This window comes from Aedes aegypti, chromosome 3 (assembly GCF_002204515.2).
Source record: "Aedes aegypti strain LVP_AGWG chromosome 3, AaegL5.0 Primary Assembly, whole genome shotgun sequence".
Lineage (NCBI taxonomy): Eukaryota > Metazoa > Arthropoda > Insecta > Diptera > Culicidae > Aedes > Aedes aegypti.
The window spans coordinates 386,255,232-386,272,532 of record NC_035109.1 but is presented as its reverse complement, the minus strand read 5'-3'; the positions used below and the strand labels follow the sequence as shown (position 1 = coordinate 386,272,532).

At 36.5% G+C, this 17,301-nt stretch overlaps 1 protein-coding gene and 1 long non-coding RNA gene across 3 annotated transcripts in view; one reads left to right on the top strand and one right to left on the bottom strand.

The window, feature by feature from the left end:
* LOC5563684 (protein amalgam) overlaps positions 1-17,301 on the bottom strand; it is a 300,411-nt gene that overhangs the window by 127,002 nt on the left and 156,108 nt on the right. The gene's annotated exons all lie outside the window — the stretch shown is intronic.
* Positions 11,466-12,106, top strand: LOC110679318. Its single transcript, XR_002502388.1, has 3 exons — positions 11,466-11,852; positions 11,958-12,023; positions 12,086-12,106. It is a non-coding gene; the product is annotated as an uncharacterized LOC110679318 (long non-coding RNA).

Sequence of the window (17,301 nt, the reverse complement as noted above, 5' to 3'; positions counted from 1 at the left end):
CTGTAGATGAGTGTGTGTTCGGGAGTTTTACATATACCACTAATACATATGAAAAGCCTCGATTCGTGCACGTATTGAGATCAATTCAACCACCACTAACAGATGCGAGTTGGTGTCGAGGTAAGATGCACGACTTACACTCCGAAGGTAGAAGTTCAAATCTGAGTCGGGCGGAAACGTTTATTTTGGCTTTTTTATAACTTTCAAAATATAAAATGCAACTTTGATTTCAAGAACTAATCTATTGATATTGTCAAAATTGAACAGTAGCGCAAATCTAAGAGCAGAACTATTGATATCAACGTGCTGTTTTCTACTGTGAGATCAAATGTTATCATAAACCGCAGAATCGCTAGTGTTTGAAAGGGATGCTTTCTTAGTTCTAATACCCTTCGTTATATGAACGATGGAACTTTCAGATTATTCTGATGGGCTGATTATTGGCCACACAGAGTACCGTCGTGCGTAGTGGCATTGGTCCAAAAGGGGTGCTTCGAGTTACTATTATTGCAGCAAATAATACCAGAATAATGAAAACAATGTGGCAAGCTTCATGAGTACATTCTCAATAACTACTAGGTGATCATAGATGGCGGTCACGCCCTAGGTCCAATGTCATCCCGAACATTGATAATAATAAAGCATTTCAGCTCTCTAATAGCACTATATTAGCAAGCAGAGTGAATAAAAGTGCTTTTTGATTTCTTGGGTGATAGTACTTTCAGTGCGCGAAATCAATCGGTGTTCAAAAAATAGTAATTTTCTAGAATGAGTCACTTGAATTGTTTACTTTCCTGGATGTTCCGCATCTTCCGATAAGCTCTCAAGTACCCATATCTGGCCATACAATGTTGGCAATATTGGTTACGTCTTGGGATATAAAAAACAGAATGAGTTACGCGAATCGTCAACTTTTCCGGCTGTTCCGGATCTTCCGGTAAACCCCCAAGTGGCCATAGCTGATCATAAAGCGTTCGAAATATTAGTTTCGTCCTTGAATGTAGAAAACTAGTGAAATAAAAAAACGACGAGAATTTCCAAGACATCTTCCATAATAGCCAGCTATATATGACACGTGAAAAAAATGAATTTACAAAAATTGCGGTGTTGTAGGGTATGTCACGCGAATTGTCCACTTTTACGGATAATCCGGATCTTCCGGTGAGCTCCCAATGGCCATATATGGTTTTATGCACTCAAAACATTGGTTATGTCCATGTATGTTGAAAACTAGTAAGAATGAAAAAAACCGCGGCTTTCCAAGTCATTTTTAACGATTTGACAACTTTTGCGGATGTTCCGGATCTTCCGGTGAGCCCCCCAATGGCCATATATGGTTTTATGTACTCAAAGCATTGGCTATGTCCATGTATGTTGAAAACTAGTGAGATTGAAAAAAAAAACGCGGCTTTCCAAGTCATTTTTAACGATTTGACCACTTTTACGGATGTTCCGGATCTTCCGGAAGGCATATTTCAGTTTTTCAAGGAAACTTCCATAAAAATGACTCCCTAAATCACTTGAATATCTTTCATGTTGCACGATTGACTGTTCCTACAAAACTTGAGTTGTAAAATAACAGTTAAGTATTATAAAACTGTTCGGGAAAGGAAGTTGATCAATTTTTTACCCGACTTGACCCAGAAGGACACCGGAATAACTCCGGCCGCAGGCAAAATTTTGGACCACTTTCCCCAGCATAGGAAAATAGAAGAGTTTGGATTTCATATAGTGAAAGAATTTTACAAATCGGTTAAAAAGTAGATTCACGAGAATTTTTCGAATTTTTTTTCTTAACCCGGTCGGATACGGGTTAAATGGCACTACCGCAACTTAGGAGCACCCTCAACTAATGGATCACTTAACCTACAATTTCTTCAGTAACTTTGCAATTGATGATCCTGTTAACAGTATATCCTCAAATTTAGAGGAATTTATACTTGCTTCAACCTTTATGAAGAACATAATGAAGAAATTCTTCAGACTAAAGCTAAGACATTCCCACAGTAGATATGCTTGAAGCTCCCATAAGTTTAACAAAAAAAAAAAAAAGATTGTTCATACAGTTCCTTTGCAAGAAGTTTTTCGTGTTATTATTGGCAGAAAATGTGTCAATTGCTTCGTCAGTCTTCAGTGTGTTTGCAGGAATACATCTACATCGTTATTATCGTCTCAACTAATTATACAGCAATTTCCTTCGAAAATATGGAGAAGAACCAGCCATAGGCTGAATGTCTCGATAATAAAGATAATAATAATAATAATTGAAAATAATCATATATGGTACACTGGAGCAAGTTGGAAAGTTTGAAGTAAGATTAAATAGCTTGATACCATAGTAAAATTTTTTAATGAAAAGAATGAATTTATCGGAACATTAAGTTAACAATAGAAGCAACATATTAGAGTGAGCCTGCTCACATTTATTAACTTCGGATTCAAAACTATGCGTTTCATCCTGCTCCAGCCGTATAAACTTGCCCGTGTATTTTAACTAAGAATACTTTCACAGCAGTTTCTGAGGAATCAGAAACGCCCTTTGCTTGTAAATTTACATAAATTTGTGTGAGTCGTAGCGCTTGGTCCTCTCCCTTTTTTCGAGCGTTACAGATTTTGTAAACGACGCCTTTTGAATTATTTATTTAATGTGATTTGTTACTATTCCCTGGTTATTAATCTTGCAAATCTTTGAATATTTAAAACAAATCGTGTAAATCGTGTTTTTAGGAAATCATCAGAGTATTCCACGTTCTGGAGTTTCTAAAATTTACCTTTGAACTTCCTTAGCAAATTCTACAAGAAATTGTAACTTTTGCAGGCAGTCATGAACACAATTTAAAAAATTACATTGTTTATTGGAAAAATAAAAATGAACGTTGATACTGTTTAAACTAAACTTTTGAGAAATTGGTCTATGGAATGTAGTTGGACTTCTTAGTAGTTTTAGTGATTGAGGGATGATTAATACATTAAATGGTGGCTTGAAGTACATCTTGCCACAGAATAAACCTAATAATTCACTTCCATTATTCCCTTTCCAAGTAATTCTAAACATCTTAGGTCGTTTGCATTCAGCGACAACTCGAGTGAAAACTTAAACCAACAGCTTCGAAAATTTCCCAGCTCGTTAACAGTGGGGGCCCGGAGGGATTCCCGCTCTTCCATTATGTAATCTACAAACTTTTCGACAGAATTCGACAATTAGAGCGAAGATGTTTCAGTCATTCGACGCCACCACCGAAAGCCGCCCTTCCCCTCCCGCACCCAACCAGACTGCGGTTCAAGACAAACAATCTCGGCTTGAATTCAATTAGCCAGCCTCATTTGAGCTTCGTCGTCGTCGGTAATACCACCTTCACCGCCGCTTTTGTACGCCATATTTCCTTCAGGCACAATATCATCACCACCACCATCAACAACAACAACAGGGCATGTTACCTACCGTGTCGTTTCAGGTTCGATTCAGGTACAGACCGGGGGACTACGAGATTACCATAAATCTTTTAACAGGCGCGCACATTTGGGCTCCACACAAACTGATACGACAGTTATTCCATGATTCTGAATAGGGTCCTAAAGCCCTATTCCAATTCGTGCTCCAAACGTTTATGCTCATGCATATAACACATATATAGAGTAAGGTGGGACAAAAGTTCGGCATTAGTGGTAAAATCAAAATTTTCAGAAAATCAAAAGCCTTTGAAAATAAAAAAAATACTATACATTGGCATTCATTTTGCAGAACAAACTTGTGTCAAAATATTTACACATTTTAAAATTGAAAATTGATTGTGTAAAACAAACTTTTGTCCCACCTGTGGGGCAAGAGTTCCATTCGAGTGTGGGGCAAAAGTTCACTGGCCAAAACACAAAAAAACTTATGTTTTTTCTTTGATACCTTGCACTGAAAGTTCGACCAAAAATGTTAGGATCCTATTCTAAAAAAAATGTAGCGTCGTTTCGATGACTCTATCGACTAATATTGCGCCGCGTCAGTATGACTGGAGCCTTTACTTTTCCGGGAAAGATACAACGTGGGTCTGGAAGGAAATAGACGACAACAACGGTGCGAAAGTGTACATAAGCAACGATTACCTATATAGGTAGTGTGTTGGAAAACGAGCTTTTTTTACGAGCGATGCGATGCCATAACACTCATTCAATCAACAAGACCATCCCGTAAGCGCCGCCATTCGTTATGAGGAAAAAAGGTGTTTTATTGGGAGGAGGGTTTATTTCGAACTAGAGCTTACCGAGAAGTGATTTCCGTAAAATTCGTAAATATAGAGTGATAAGACATTTTTATAGGCTTATATGGGCGTTGGCCATGGGGATTTGAGCACGTTATCCGTGATGCTGGGAATTATTTTTCAGCCTAATTTACCTATTCGTTTAATCAACTAAATCACTTTATTGTGTACATTATTCCTTTCTTCTTCTTTGTGGCATTACGTCCCCACTGGGACAGAGCCTGCTTCTCAGCTTAGTGTTCTTATAAGCACTTTCACAGTTATTAACTGAGAGCTTACTATGCCAATGACCATTTTTGCATGCGTATATCGTGTGGCAGGTACGAAGATACTCTATGCCCTGGAAAGTCGAGAAAATTTCCAACCCGAAAAATTCGAACCCACGACTCTCAGCTTGGTCTTGCTGAATAGCTGCGCGTTTACCGCTACGGCTATCTGGTCCCCACATTATTCCTTTATGGATGCAAGTTTCACAATGATACTAGAATAATCATTATACAATATTCGTAACTAAATGTTTGTTCAAAGCAAAGGCGTTGATGGCAGCAATTTCAACAAGAATTTACAGTTGTGTTTAGAATAACAGTAGTGAAAGCTGATTTTCATGCATAATGCTCAACCCAACTGAGTAAAAGGCTCTGTATCAACGTAATGCCAAGATGAAGTTACCCATTTTGCGTGAAAAAATGGTTCCGGTGTATTTAGATGTCCCATATTACTATATTATAGGAGCCTTCCTTTGCCATGTTGTAAGAGCCCACGGCTACAAAGTAAAGCCATGCTTGAAGTGTCTGGGTTCGATTCCCGTTCGTTCCAGGATCTTTTCGTAAAGGAAGTTTCCTTGACTTCCCTGGGCGTAGAGTATCATCGCACCTGCCACTCGATATACGAATGCGAAAATGTCAAATTTATAAAGAAAGCTCTTCAGATAATAACTAGAGAAGTGCTCATAAGAACACTAAGCTGAGAAGCAGGCTCTGTCCCAGTGAGAACGTTTTGCAAAAAAAAAAATGTTTTCATGACTTTGAATGACAATTCAGAAACCCACACAAAATATACTCAGTCGTCCCATTAAAAAAATATACATAACCTCACTCACAAGAACGAAATGATTATGCAACCATATTCAGTGAAATATTGATTTTTCATTTGTTCACGAGCTGTCTATGAATGGCAGCATCTATTTGTGTACCCCAATGGCATGTATATAGGAAGAAGAGTGAAACATCAAGATAATGCAAAAAAAATCTGCTGTATCGAAACTCAGCGATCGGCAATTTGACTATTACCTTTCTCGCAAAACTGCTGGAAACGTTATGAGAGGTTGTAGTGTTTTCCATTACACATTCCACTCCACAGCTGTTTTGATTTTTGCTTCAAAAAATGTTCTTCACATCTTTCTTGGGGAACTTCGTACAAAATTCTTTTCGTGTTCCAAGAAGCAACACTTTCAAGAATCTCAAGATAAAATGTAAATTCTACGAGTTTTTAAAAATTGAATTACATGCCGAAATAATCACATTTATTAGCTGCTCTACCACTTCTTAAGCATAATTCTCCTCATACGTTTGGTTCCAGAAGTCCATCTGGAATTCCTCAACAAATTTTCATTACGTATTTTACCGCAACTTATCACTGGCTAAATATACTGTTTTTTTCGCGTTAAACTCCTACAGTTCTACCATAATAGTTAAAAAAGTCCCTTCAATCAAGTTTGTTCTCAATTTCTGTGAGTAGGAAAAATTTGTTTCATCACCAATTCATTTCCCAACCTTCGAAGTTAATGCAATCTTTCACAAAAGTAGGATAAAAAAGAGCAATAATTTTTGTAGTAAATCCTACGAAAAAGTATTTAGGCTTTTCTGTGAGATATATCGTCATAAATTACAAAATTATTTTTTTGACGTTCAAAAATAAATTGCAAAGTACTATAATGAATTGGCTGATTTTTTTTCAAATCTCCCGAAGAATTGCACGTGCTGCTTAAGGAAGAACATTACTGGAAAATACTTGAATGAATCTCTGGTTTTTTGAAAGATTTTTCTGTAGAAATGTTCGATTTAAAAAGAAAAAAAAAAACAAATCCTACATAATTCAAAAAATTTTAAAATATTGTAATGGAGATAGTTTCGAAGAATGCTGGGATCGAGATTAAAATGATTTTTGGATACATCTAAAGAAACATTAGTCTGTCAATAAAATCGGATTTATCAGCAGGTTCTATCTCGTTAGGCCGAATGCCGTTAAACCGAAATCCACTAGGCCGAAAGGGTCAATAGGCCGAAAATGGCCAATAATTCTAATGAAACGTAATGTCGAATGGGTAACTAACAACTTCTCTTAATCTCGCAAAAAACATTCCAGTTTTGTCATCCTTCAAGAATGATTTTCTGAATGATTTGTTTAAAGAATCTGAGGAGAATCTTTTGAAAGGCAAATTTGAAAAAAAAACCTTCGGCGAACTCAGTGGATAATTTGTAGAAAGGATCCTTGATTGATCATTAAGAGATTTTGGAGATAATTCAAGAATTTCTTATATTTTTCCTTGGAGAAATCCTCAGTTATTGATCCGAAACAAATTATTAATGAACAACTGAATGATATTACTATCAACCAATTGGATTTTTGTTCCGAATAGAAGTTAGGTAGTCGCGCGTCTTTTTAGCAGCAAATGCAGCTTCAAGCTGTAATTATATTGGTTTCAAATTATGGCTTTTAAAATACAAATAAATTTTTCACTTACATTTCGTGTTTTTTATATTTCTACCCGAAACACTTCTTTTCCTAGATGGCTTTCAATTTCACAAGTGAATAATTTAGGTTGACAAATTTAGTGCATAAGTTTTTCTAGTATAGGGTTCATTTCAAGGTAGCATTACTTACAATTACTTCTCGCGGAAGATTACTAAAGGACCTCTCCTTCACTCCTCTCTCGTTCTCTTTCGATTATAACAGTGGAATACTGAAGTTTTTGTTAAGTTTTTCACTATAGATCGAAAGTCAATTTCCTTGACTAGCGTTTCATACAAAAAACGCAACAGAAGTTGATGTGACTCAGTTATTAATGAAAGAGAAAGTAAAGAAAGAGAGCCTCTCAATGTTAGATAGGTCCTTTAGTAATGTTCCGCGAGACTTGAGAAGGATAATAATGAAAACGCTCTTGCTTGTCAAAAAATGGTTGAAACCAATGTGCCCTGTGAGATCCGACCATTCTATTGCCATGAGGCTTTAACTGATATGATAAGGCATCAAAGCATACTAAATATGGCTGCCGAAAAGTGCCGATTCAAAAGAAACTTGCCTAGAAAAATGGTCGAAAATTATAAAAATTTTACCATAATGTCATTATATCTTCCGATTTGATGATTTCACAGCTTTGGTATATTCAGCAAAGTTGTGTATTAGACTGGCCCAGCTCAGTATGGGAGAAAAATAAAGTTGTATGATTCCACGGGGCACCCCCCAGGATTACTTTTTGGGGTTAGAGGAAGCCATTCTGAAAAATTCAGCTCATTTGGTCGTTTCATGAGCTGGCGCATTTGAATTGAAGTTAATATGGGATTTTCAGCTCAAACATATGCTCAACAGTACATCATCTACTGTTTGATTCAGGAAAATTGATGATCGCGTTCAATTGGACTCAGAATGTCAAAAACACTACTTGATGTAATAGCGAAGAATATTGTAGAAGATTGTACCATGATCAAAATGAAAAAAGTTGGTGTTTTAACCATCTAAAGTATATCATGCAATACTGCTTGTATTTCTTCAACATAGCTTGGCGGTAGCCACTAAGCGCATCATAGCCACCTATGACGCTGGACGAGCTGAGGCACATGTCGCATGCATATAAGTGACTGTACGGGAGTGCTGATCTAAGCCTAACTTTCAACAACTGAAAGAGTAATGAAAATGAGATCAAATCCAGATACAACCTTCTGCAATTATGTTCATTAGGGTATCAACTAGTGTATTTGTCATTCTGGGCTTATTTGAACGCAAACAATTAGTATACGGAACGAAACAGTGACATAGGACCAATTTTCAATATATTTGAGACGAATATCCCATACAAACTTCAAATCGAATGCGCCAGCTGGTGGAGCAACTAATTGAGTTGAAATTTTGAGAGAGCGTTTTTCTAACCCTAAGGCTCATATCTAGGGGGTGCCCCGTTAAGTTTTACAACTTTTTTGTTTAAGGGCCAGTCTATTGTGTATTTTTGTAATATATAAAATGTTGTAGAATATGTCATGTTCATAAATTGCACATTAATCATAGACATGTTCAAAAAATTGATATTTATGGTAAAATTGGTTAAATTTAAAATTATCACCGTTAAAATGAAGTCATATATCAAGTATGTTCAGCAAAGTTGATATAAATATAAACATCTTAAACTTTGGTACAGTAATGATCGCCCTAAAAAATTTTTTCAAAGAAATATTTTTTTCCCGGTTGCCCTATTTAGTATATTTTAAAAATTATGTTTCATTATTACTCGGGATGCTTATTCAAAACAATGTCCCGAAGACACCTATGGGCTAAAACGCCTCTAAGAGGTTTTGACCGTCAATTTTTACATTCGTCCCACTGTGCGGCACTGCAGCAGCGTCCGCGAATACAGTATCAAATTGTCGTGCCATCAATTATTAATGACAAATTAAATTTTGTATGAAGCTGTGAGATTGATTGAGGAATATTAGATGTAATAAGGTCGGAAATATTTTTCTTTCAACTCCTTTCAACACATTTGATGGCCCTGAAAAGAGCCGATGGATTTCTTAGCTTCGATACTGTCACAGATAAATAGCACTGCGGTATGTTATCAATTAATTGTCATGGTCAACGGGAAATCCTCAACGCATATGTATAAATTTGAGCAAATTATTTGCTTATACGACGAATCAGCTAAATGTTTCGTGACGTGGATGACGCACAACACCAACGGGTTGTGGATCACCAAGCATATGTTGAAATCTGTAAATTATGCTCACTCTTGAAATCTTGAGTGATTTCACAAGTCCGACGCTCGATTAGCAGCAGCTCCTCGGATCAGCAACTCAGGAGGCTTCTGGTATTTTGTTTGATACTGAATTTATCACGAGTCGAAATCTGCAAGCGCGGATAAATTTGCGGGGCGATGAAGACGGCTTGGGCGCTTTTCCGGGCGGCAGTAGTTCGCCGTTCGGAGAAGCTTCAAAGCCATCATCACCGGCGCCGCAAATCAACCTTGCGTCTTCCTCTTCTGACGACACAAATTGAACTGTGACGGCGGGTGCAAAGGCAAAGCGAAAATGACTCGCCCGATCGTGTTCACAGTCCGACCGCAAAAAGAAGACTGAGGGAAGAAGCAGGACCGGTGCGCTTTTATAGTGGAAAGCGAAACCCAACAACGTACTTGAACGTGATTGGTTAGATAAGAAAGGGGTCAACATTTCACGATTTTTCAATAGTTTGTTGCCAATAATCAATACTGTCCTCCATTTGAATCGACGCGTAGATAAATTTCCTATCAATTGATGTATAAATATTGAAAATCTATTGATAAATAGCTGAGTTATTAGCGGTCAAAACCAGACCACTTTTCGTTACATGCTCAATTTTTCATTTTTTGGAATTGTACCCCCATATGTTGCCGAAGGACGTTATCCAACGTCAAAAGGCAAAGCATGTGCAGTGTTCAATGTTCAACTGCCATACGTGAGCCTTTTTTTATAGCAAAATTTTCAGACACAGAGAAAGCTCTTTATAGGTTCATCCGGATGCTTCTCAAAATGTGGCCCCTGCATCGTGAAGTGTCAACTCGAAAAAAACGAATGATTCCGAACAAATTCTATCAAACTTTGTGCCTTAATTGAAGCAGATTTGAATACTACATTATCCTGAAACTTTTCTTTATATTTGTGTCTAGTTGACTAGAAAGCTTGATGTTCACCAACACCAGTTTCATTTGTATTCGACAGGCTTTGGAAAATTTAACGAGTACTGACACACGAGCCATACTTTCATTCCATTTATACGCCTACATTTATACAACACGCATGACGTTGAGGATAACAAGCCATGAACGAAAACAAGACAGACACACACCACCCACCGTTTGGCGCCGATCAGTGGCGCGGGAAGTGGGTAGGACAGGTAGGACATGTACTACGCACAAAAACACCTGGGTGGGACAGTCAAAGGATTGTTCTACCCACGATTAAACAAAAAAAAACCGAAGAAAGCTTGAAAAATTAATTGAACTATTTATCATCTGTTCAATATAGATACAAACTCGATCAACTTCGCAGTTATTCTTATGGAGAATGAAAGACACTCACAGTCATTCTATTTACAGTCTGGCAAATAGAAAATTCCAATAACTGGCAACGCGTTAATCTCACTTAAATCGCTGGCAATTGAACAAAATGTTTTATTCTTCAAGTGACCTTTTTGTTTGAACAATGATAAAATAATATTTTTTCTCGTTCAACCAATGTGTTTCATTAAGGTCAAATTGCGCCAAATATTTTTGAACTGCACTTTGTTTCAATACCAATAAAGTTTTGTCAATTTTTCATATAATTTCTTATATTTTGTTGGTTGTCACAATACTGCTCACCGATTCAAGCACTCTCTACATGTCATATTCGATTGGCTCCGATCCGATTGGATCCGACAGTTTATGTACCAGACTGTGAATATCGCTTATTTTATGAATGGAATTTTGACAGGAGGCGGTGTCGTAACGTGTGAAAGTAACAGCAATATCATCAGTGTTGCCATAGAAATATATGAGGAAATTAAAACAACCTCTCGGGTTGTAAAGACAAGCAGTTTGGTCTATTTTTGTCAAATTTGTTTGAAAAAATACATAAAAATAATATAAATATAGAAGACATGCATATTTTCCAATATGAATGATGACAAAACTTGATCCAATGAATGATCCTAACGACAGGACTGGTTTCTTTACAGAGATTTGGTCTCCATTTTAATGCAAGTGTCTAAAAAGTGCCTATTTTAATTTTATTTTAATAAAAAATTATCTGTTTTCTCCTTATTCTGCTTGCATTGAATTCTGATGCAAAATAGTACAGGCTTTAAAAAAACTTTAGTGACTATAACGGGTCCAAGTGTAACGTTCTCCGTCTTTTCGTCTAAAAGTCTTTTGTTTTTTTATATATATCTTTGTTTATCAAATTTCATAATATGTTTTTTTTTTCTGTAAATATGTAAATAAACGATGCAAACTGATTTGAAATATTTATAAAAGCACCAGTACAACAATTTTGGTTTGCTATAATTTTATAGCAACTTTTGATAATTTTAAGAACCATTCACATATCAGCCGAATATTTTATATTTTTTGTACAGAAGCTTTTTAGGATAAAAGCTTAGTAGTAAAGTAACTTAAATGTAGATGGCCCATGAATTCAATAATCTCGTCTAATAATGTTTAAATGTATGTGTAAGTGTTTACTGTCAGAATATATGACTAAGCATTCTAAAGCATGAAGATTACATTTTCTCAAATCTTTACTCACATTTAAATCGTCTTGGCTGAAGAGTGGAAGCAAGTTCGGTGAATAATTTACGTTTTTATTTGATTCGAAGGTTAGTCAGAAGTGCAAAGTGAATAAAAAAACTTGAAGTGAATTTAGGTGCAGTATAGTGAACATTCATTTAATTTAACTTTTCTTTTCTTTTGACGAACAATAGTTTTTTGATTAATTTTTCACGCGGAACAAAGGCTCTGCTCTCGAGCAATTATTTATCGTACAAAAGGTAATTCTTTTCTTTGAATTCATTTATTCTATTATATTCCTAATCGGAGATTCATTGGACAGCAGCGTCCGATTGACGCTTTTTAGCCCGTACAATTCACACTGCGTTTGCGGCATTTCTCTTGGACGATTCGACGAACGGTTACACAAGAGCATCTTCAATAAATTCGTCCCCGAGAAAGAATTTCAAGAGTTATCATAGTCATTTTATTCCAAACTAGTGGTCCCGGCAAACTTCGTCTTGCTATCAAATAGGCTGTTGAAAAACGATATGGTTTATCCCATACAAAATGACAGTTCCGTTCACTCTCGTTTTTTTCAGCTTTCTCGGTGAATATACTTGGATTTTTATACACACAAACACATCGGAACCCGTGACAAACAAAACGGAGAAAGAATCATTCAGATACGCTGACCCGTTCGTAAATCATTTCGTGACATACAAACACCATTCCATTTTTATTTATATAGATAGATAGATAGATACGTTCTCCTACCGGGATCTCTCCAGAAAGTCCTCTAAAGTTTTCTCTACCAATTCTCCCATAAACTCTTCCAGCGATTTTTCAAAGGATGGTTGAAAGAATTTCTCCACAATTCGCTCCAAAAATCATTGAAAACTCCAAAGCCACTATCTCTAGTTATTTCCTCAGGTATTACTTATCCTAGTATGTCCTCCATATATTGTTCACTAATTTTTCAACCAAATTCACCAAGTTGTTGCTCTTGGGGATCTTCAGAAGAGTTCTACAGAGTTTCTTCCGAGGAAATCCACAAATGTGTATTCCTGAGTTTCATGGAAAGAACACCTTAAGAGTTTTTTTTTGCAAGAAACTCTACAAGAATTCATACAAATTTTCATTTGGATTTTTTCAAGAATTCATCCACGTTTCTCCCAGAAACCAAAATTCTTTGGGGGGTTCTTCGGACAATTTTTTTTTTGTAGGAATGTTTCCAACATTTCATCCAAATCTGATTCCGGCAGTATTGCCAAACATGTTTTTAAAAGTATCTCAAAATTCCCATGCTGTCTTCAAAAGTTTATTTATGTTTTTACACCAGTTTATACTACAAAAAATATTCCAATTTTTACTCCAACCATTCTTACACAAATTTTCTGTAGAGATTCTGTCCAATGTTTTTCGAGAAATTTCTTTAGAAAATGATGTGGAATGCTATTACTTGAGAAAATCTCAAAGAACTACTGAGAGAGTTTCTGTAGAAATCTTAGAAGGAATCTCTGGTCAAATTACTGAAGATATCTTTAGAGAAATCCCTAGTTGAAATCTTATATAAATCCTGAAAGACAATTTAAAAGGGAACCCCTAGAATTTTCTAAATAAAAAATTGATAGAATTTTAGAGAACATTTTGGCCGTGAGTCTTGGAGGATATCATAAGGAAATCGATGAATAAATTACTGGAAGAGTTAGGACCTTCTTGAAAAACTTATCAAAGAATTTGTGAAGGAATTCAGATGGTTTCTGAAACAATCGTTGACGAAATTTTATTTCTGTGGATTTTCTTGGGAATATCCAAGTTGATCTCTTCAGGTAACCTAAAAAAAATCTTGAAGAATAACGTAAAAAAAATCTTGAAGAAATCCCTTTGGAAACAATCACTAAATGATTTAATAAATAAATTTCTGCTGAAACTCCTAGAGAAAATCATGTAAAACACGGGCAACACCATGTCGTAATGTTACAAAGAATTCTCAAATAATGCTATGAAGAATTAAATTTATCTCTTGACACTTATTATGTTTTTTTTTGTTTCGGTTAAGTCTCTTTTCGGCCTTCCTTTTGGGGCTCTTTATGTCTCTTTTTTTTTTGGAAAGAGGTCTTTCAATTTTCAATTTAAAATCTTTTTCAAGGCACTTAGCCGCTACCAGCCCTTTAAAAGGGAAAAGCTTTCTTAAACTTGTGGTAACGACTTGCATGAAAATGTAGGTGTTAGCAAAAAAGGCATGTCAGTGATAAAAACCTAGTTTTGAGAAAATTTCCTTTATTTTTTTTTTTTTCAGTATTTTCTTATTCTATACAGATTGTATGGGAGTCACAAAAGAAACTGCTAAGATTTATGCCATTTTTGTTGTTGAGCGAAACAATCTCCTGAAAATATTGTTAGAGCGCTTGGAAACTGTAGAATTTCCTCAACTCATTGAAAACCCGTCCAAAATGACACAAACACTCCTTATAGTAACTTTCAATTTCCAGTCCAGAGTTAACATTGTTCTTAGCTTCATTGTTCATAAAACATTTCACAATGTTTGTCCTACCCATGGTTAGGAACGTGGCCGCGTCTCTGGCGCCGATCACTGTGTGTCAACACTTGTATTATTCGCTGACCAACTCTCATTCTGATATAGAAACAGAGGCGAATATTTTTTATTTTCTATGTTACGTTTGCAACCATTGGTTCAATGGTCCAATAGATTATAATTAGGCTGCACTGCCAGAAAACATGAAAGTTATTACCAATTTTATGCAAAACAAAACTTCGAAAGACAAAAGTTCAAAAGCACATAAGGTTGTAGAGAAATAACGAAAGGCTCTTGTTTGTCAGAAATTCTCCTCTCTTAAAACAGATTATTTTCAATACGACAAGCAGTCTTCAACAGCTCATCCATATAACTTTCGGCAAAGGTAAGATTAACTATTGAAAACAATATTGTTGATACTAAATAACAGTTTTGGCAATACCTGGATTACTCATAATTATAATGTGTTATCCGAAGTGGTATGGGGTCATCCAAAAATGACGTCCATCATTTAGGGGAGGGGGGGGGGGGTCTATGAAAGTGTGACAGTGCGTGTATTAGGTATTGGAAAAAGCGTGACACAGGGGGGAGGGGGGGTCTAGGAATCCCGAAAAACGATGGACGTCATATTTGAACCGTCCCTATGCTATGGATAAATGTTGACCATACGCTCCTGCTCGGGTATGATTACATCTTCTTCTTCTTATTCTTCTTCTTGGCACGCTAACCCACTGGGCCAGAGCCAGCTACTCAGCGTAGTATTCTAAGAGCAATTCCACATATATTAACTGAGAGCTTTCTTTGCCTTAGTTGCCATTTTCGCATTCGTATATCGTGTGGCAGGTACGATAATACTCTATGCCCAGGGAAGTTAAGAAAATTTCCATTACGAAAAGATCCTGGACCGACCGGGAATCGAACCCAGACATCTTCAGCATGGCTTTGCTTTGTAGCCGCGGACTCTAACCACTCGGCTTAGGAAGGCCATGATGATGATATCATCTATTTAGACTATTACACTTCAAGGTGAATTATTCCCTGCCTTGTTCATGGTTATCGAAAGCTATCAGCTCGACGCTGAAAAAGTGCTACGCGTAGTAAATAGTGAATTGCACATACGCGCGTCAACTGGGAATTGATGAACACGGAAGCGGATGTAAATTATTGCTACGCCCTTGGGAAAATGCAGCAGCAGCAACAGAACTAGTGATGACAACAAAGCAACCGTAAAATTGCAATTTGTCCAGCAGGGACTAAATCCATCAGAGAATCCATTTTCCTACGCTACACCACAATGAGCATTACAGCTGTCCATTACCGAGCGGCAAATCGGATCGAAGCGTAACTGCAGCCCTAAATTGATTCCATCCAGCAGATTTGTCCAGCCGAAGCACAAAGCGTGTAACCTTCCCCATCGACACAGGACTTAAGTAGTTGCCATTACCACGTCTGAAAAAAAGCTCTCACTTCTTCTGAGAGCACACAAAGGGAGCCAAGTGACAATCATTGCCGGCGAGAGTGCTGCTTGATAAAATGACGGACGAGCAATGCTGAAGGAAAATGGAACATCATTTGTCCTTTCTGGTGAAATACTCGACATGAAGGATAAATGCACCGAGAGGGATGTCATATTTTGTGAAAATAATTCTATTTTTTTTTTTAATTTTTGATGCTTTGGAAGTTATTGATCATGTATAACTAGAGGCACTGATTATCACACTGAAGAAGATTATGGCCAATCCCAGCCGTATCTTCTAGTTGATTCTTTGTGGCATTGTCACTGACTTCGGTCATCACGAATAGCAACCCAATTGATATGGTGTAAGTAGTCAGTCCTAAGCTAAGCTAAGCAAGCTAATTAACTGATTATTTTTAAATTTGCCGTAGCAGTTCAGTTTTTTTACAGGTGAGTTGATTTCACCTGCTTATAAGAGAAAAAAAAATGTTTTTAATTTACTTAACCTAACTTAACCTAAACATATAACGCATTAATCGTGGCAATAGAAGATTGTAACGATTTTTGCCTGAAATTATTAATGATTGTATTTGACATTTGTTCCAATGTTTCAACATTGGATATTCTATGTAACTCATTGGTACTATACCAGGGAGGAAGCCTCAGAATCATTTTCAAAATTTTATTTTGAATTCTCTGCAGAGCTTTCTTCCTGGTATTACAACAGCTAGTCCATATTGGTACAGCATACAACATTGCTGGCCTGAAAATTTGTTTGAATATCAAAAGCTTGTTCTTAAGACAAAGTTTTGATTTTCTATTAATAAGGGGATAGAGACATTTTACATATTTATTACATTTGGCTTGAATGCCCTCAATGTGATTTTTGAAAGTTAAATTCTTATCTAGCATGAGCCCTAGATACTTAACTTCATCTGACCAATTTATTGGAACCCCTCTCATCGTGACAACATGTCTACTTGAAGGTTTCAAATAAAGAGCTTTTGGTTTATGTGGGAATATTATTAGTTGAGTTTTGGAAGCATTAGGAGAAATCTTCCATTTTTGCAAGTATGAAGAAGAAATATCCAAACTTTTTTGCAATCGACTACAGATGACACGCAGGCTTCGTCCTTTGGCGGAGAGGCCTGTGTCATCCGCAAATAAAGATTTTTGACATCCTTGAGGTAACTCAGGTAAGTCAGATGTGAAAATATTGTATAATATTGGTCCCAAAATGCTGCCTTGAGGAACACCAGCTCTTACAGGAAGTCTTTCAGATCTGGAGTTCTGATAATTAACCTGAAGTGTACGATTTGACAGATAACTTTGAATTATTCTAACAATGTACAGTCGCCTCTCCACATCTCGATATCGAAGGGACCATCGAGATAGGGAGAGATCGAGACAAAGAACATTAATTTAATGAACACTAGATTGAAAATCACTCCGTTACTAGGAAAATAATAAACAAATAAACTTCATTTCGAGCTTCCATTTTTTTCTGAATCACTTAAATCTGGTCTAGTAACCTTCGATAGTATTCATATCGACATACGGAGAG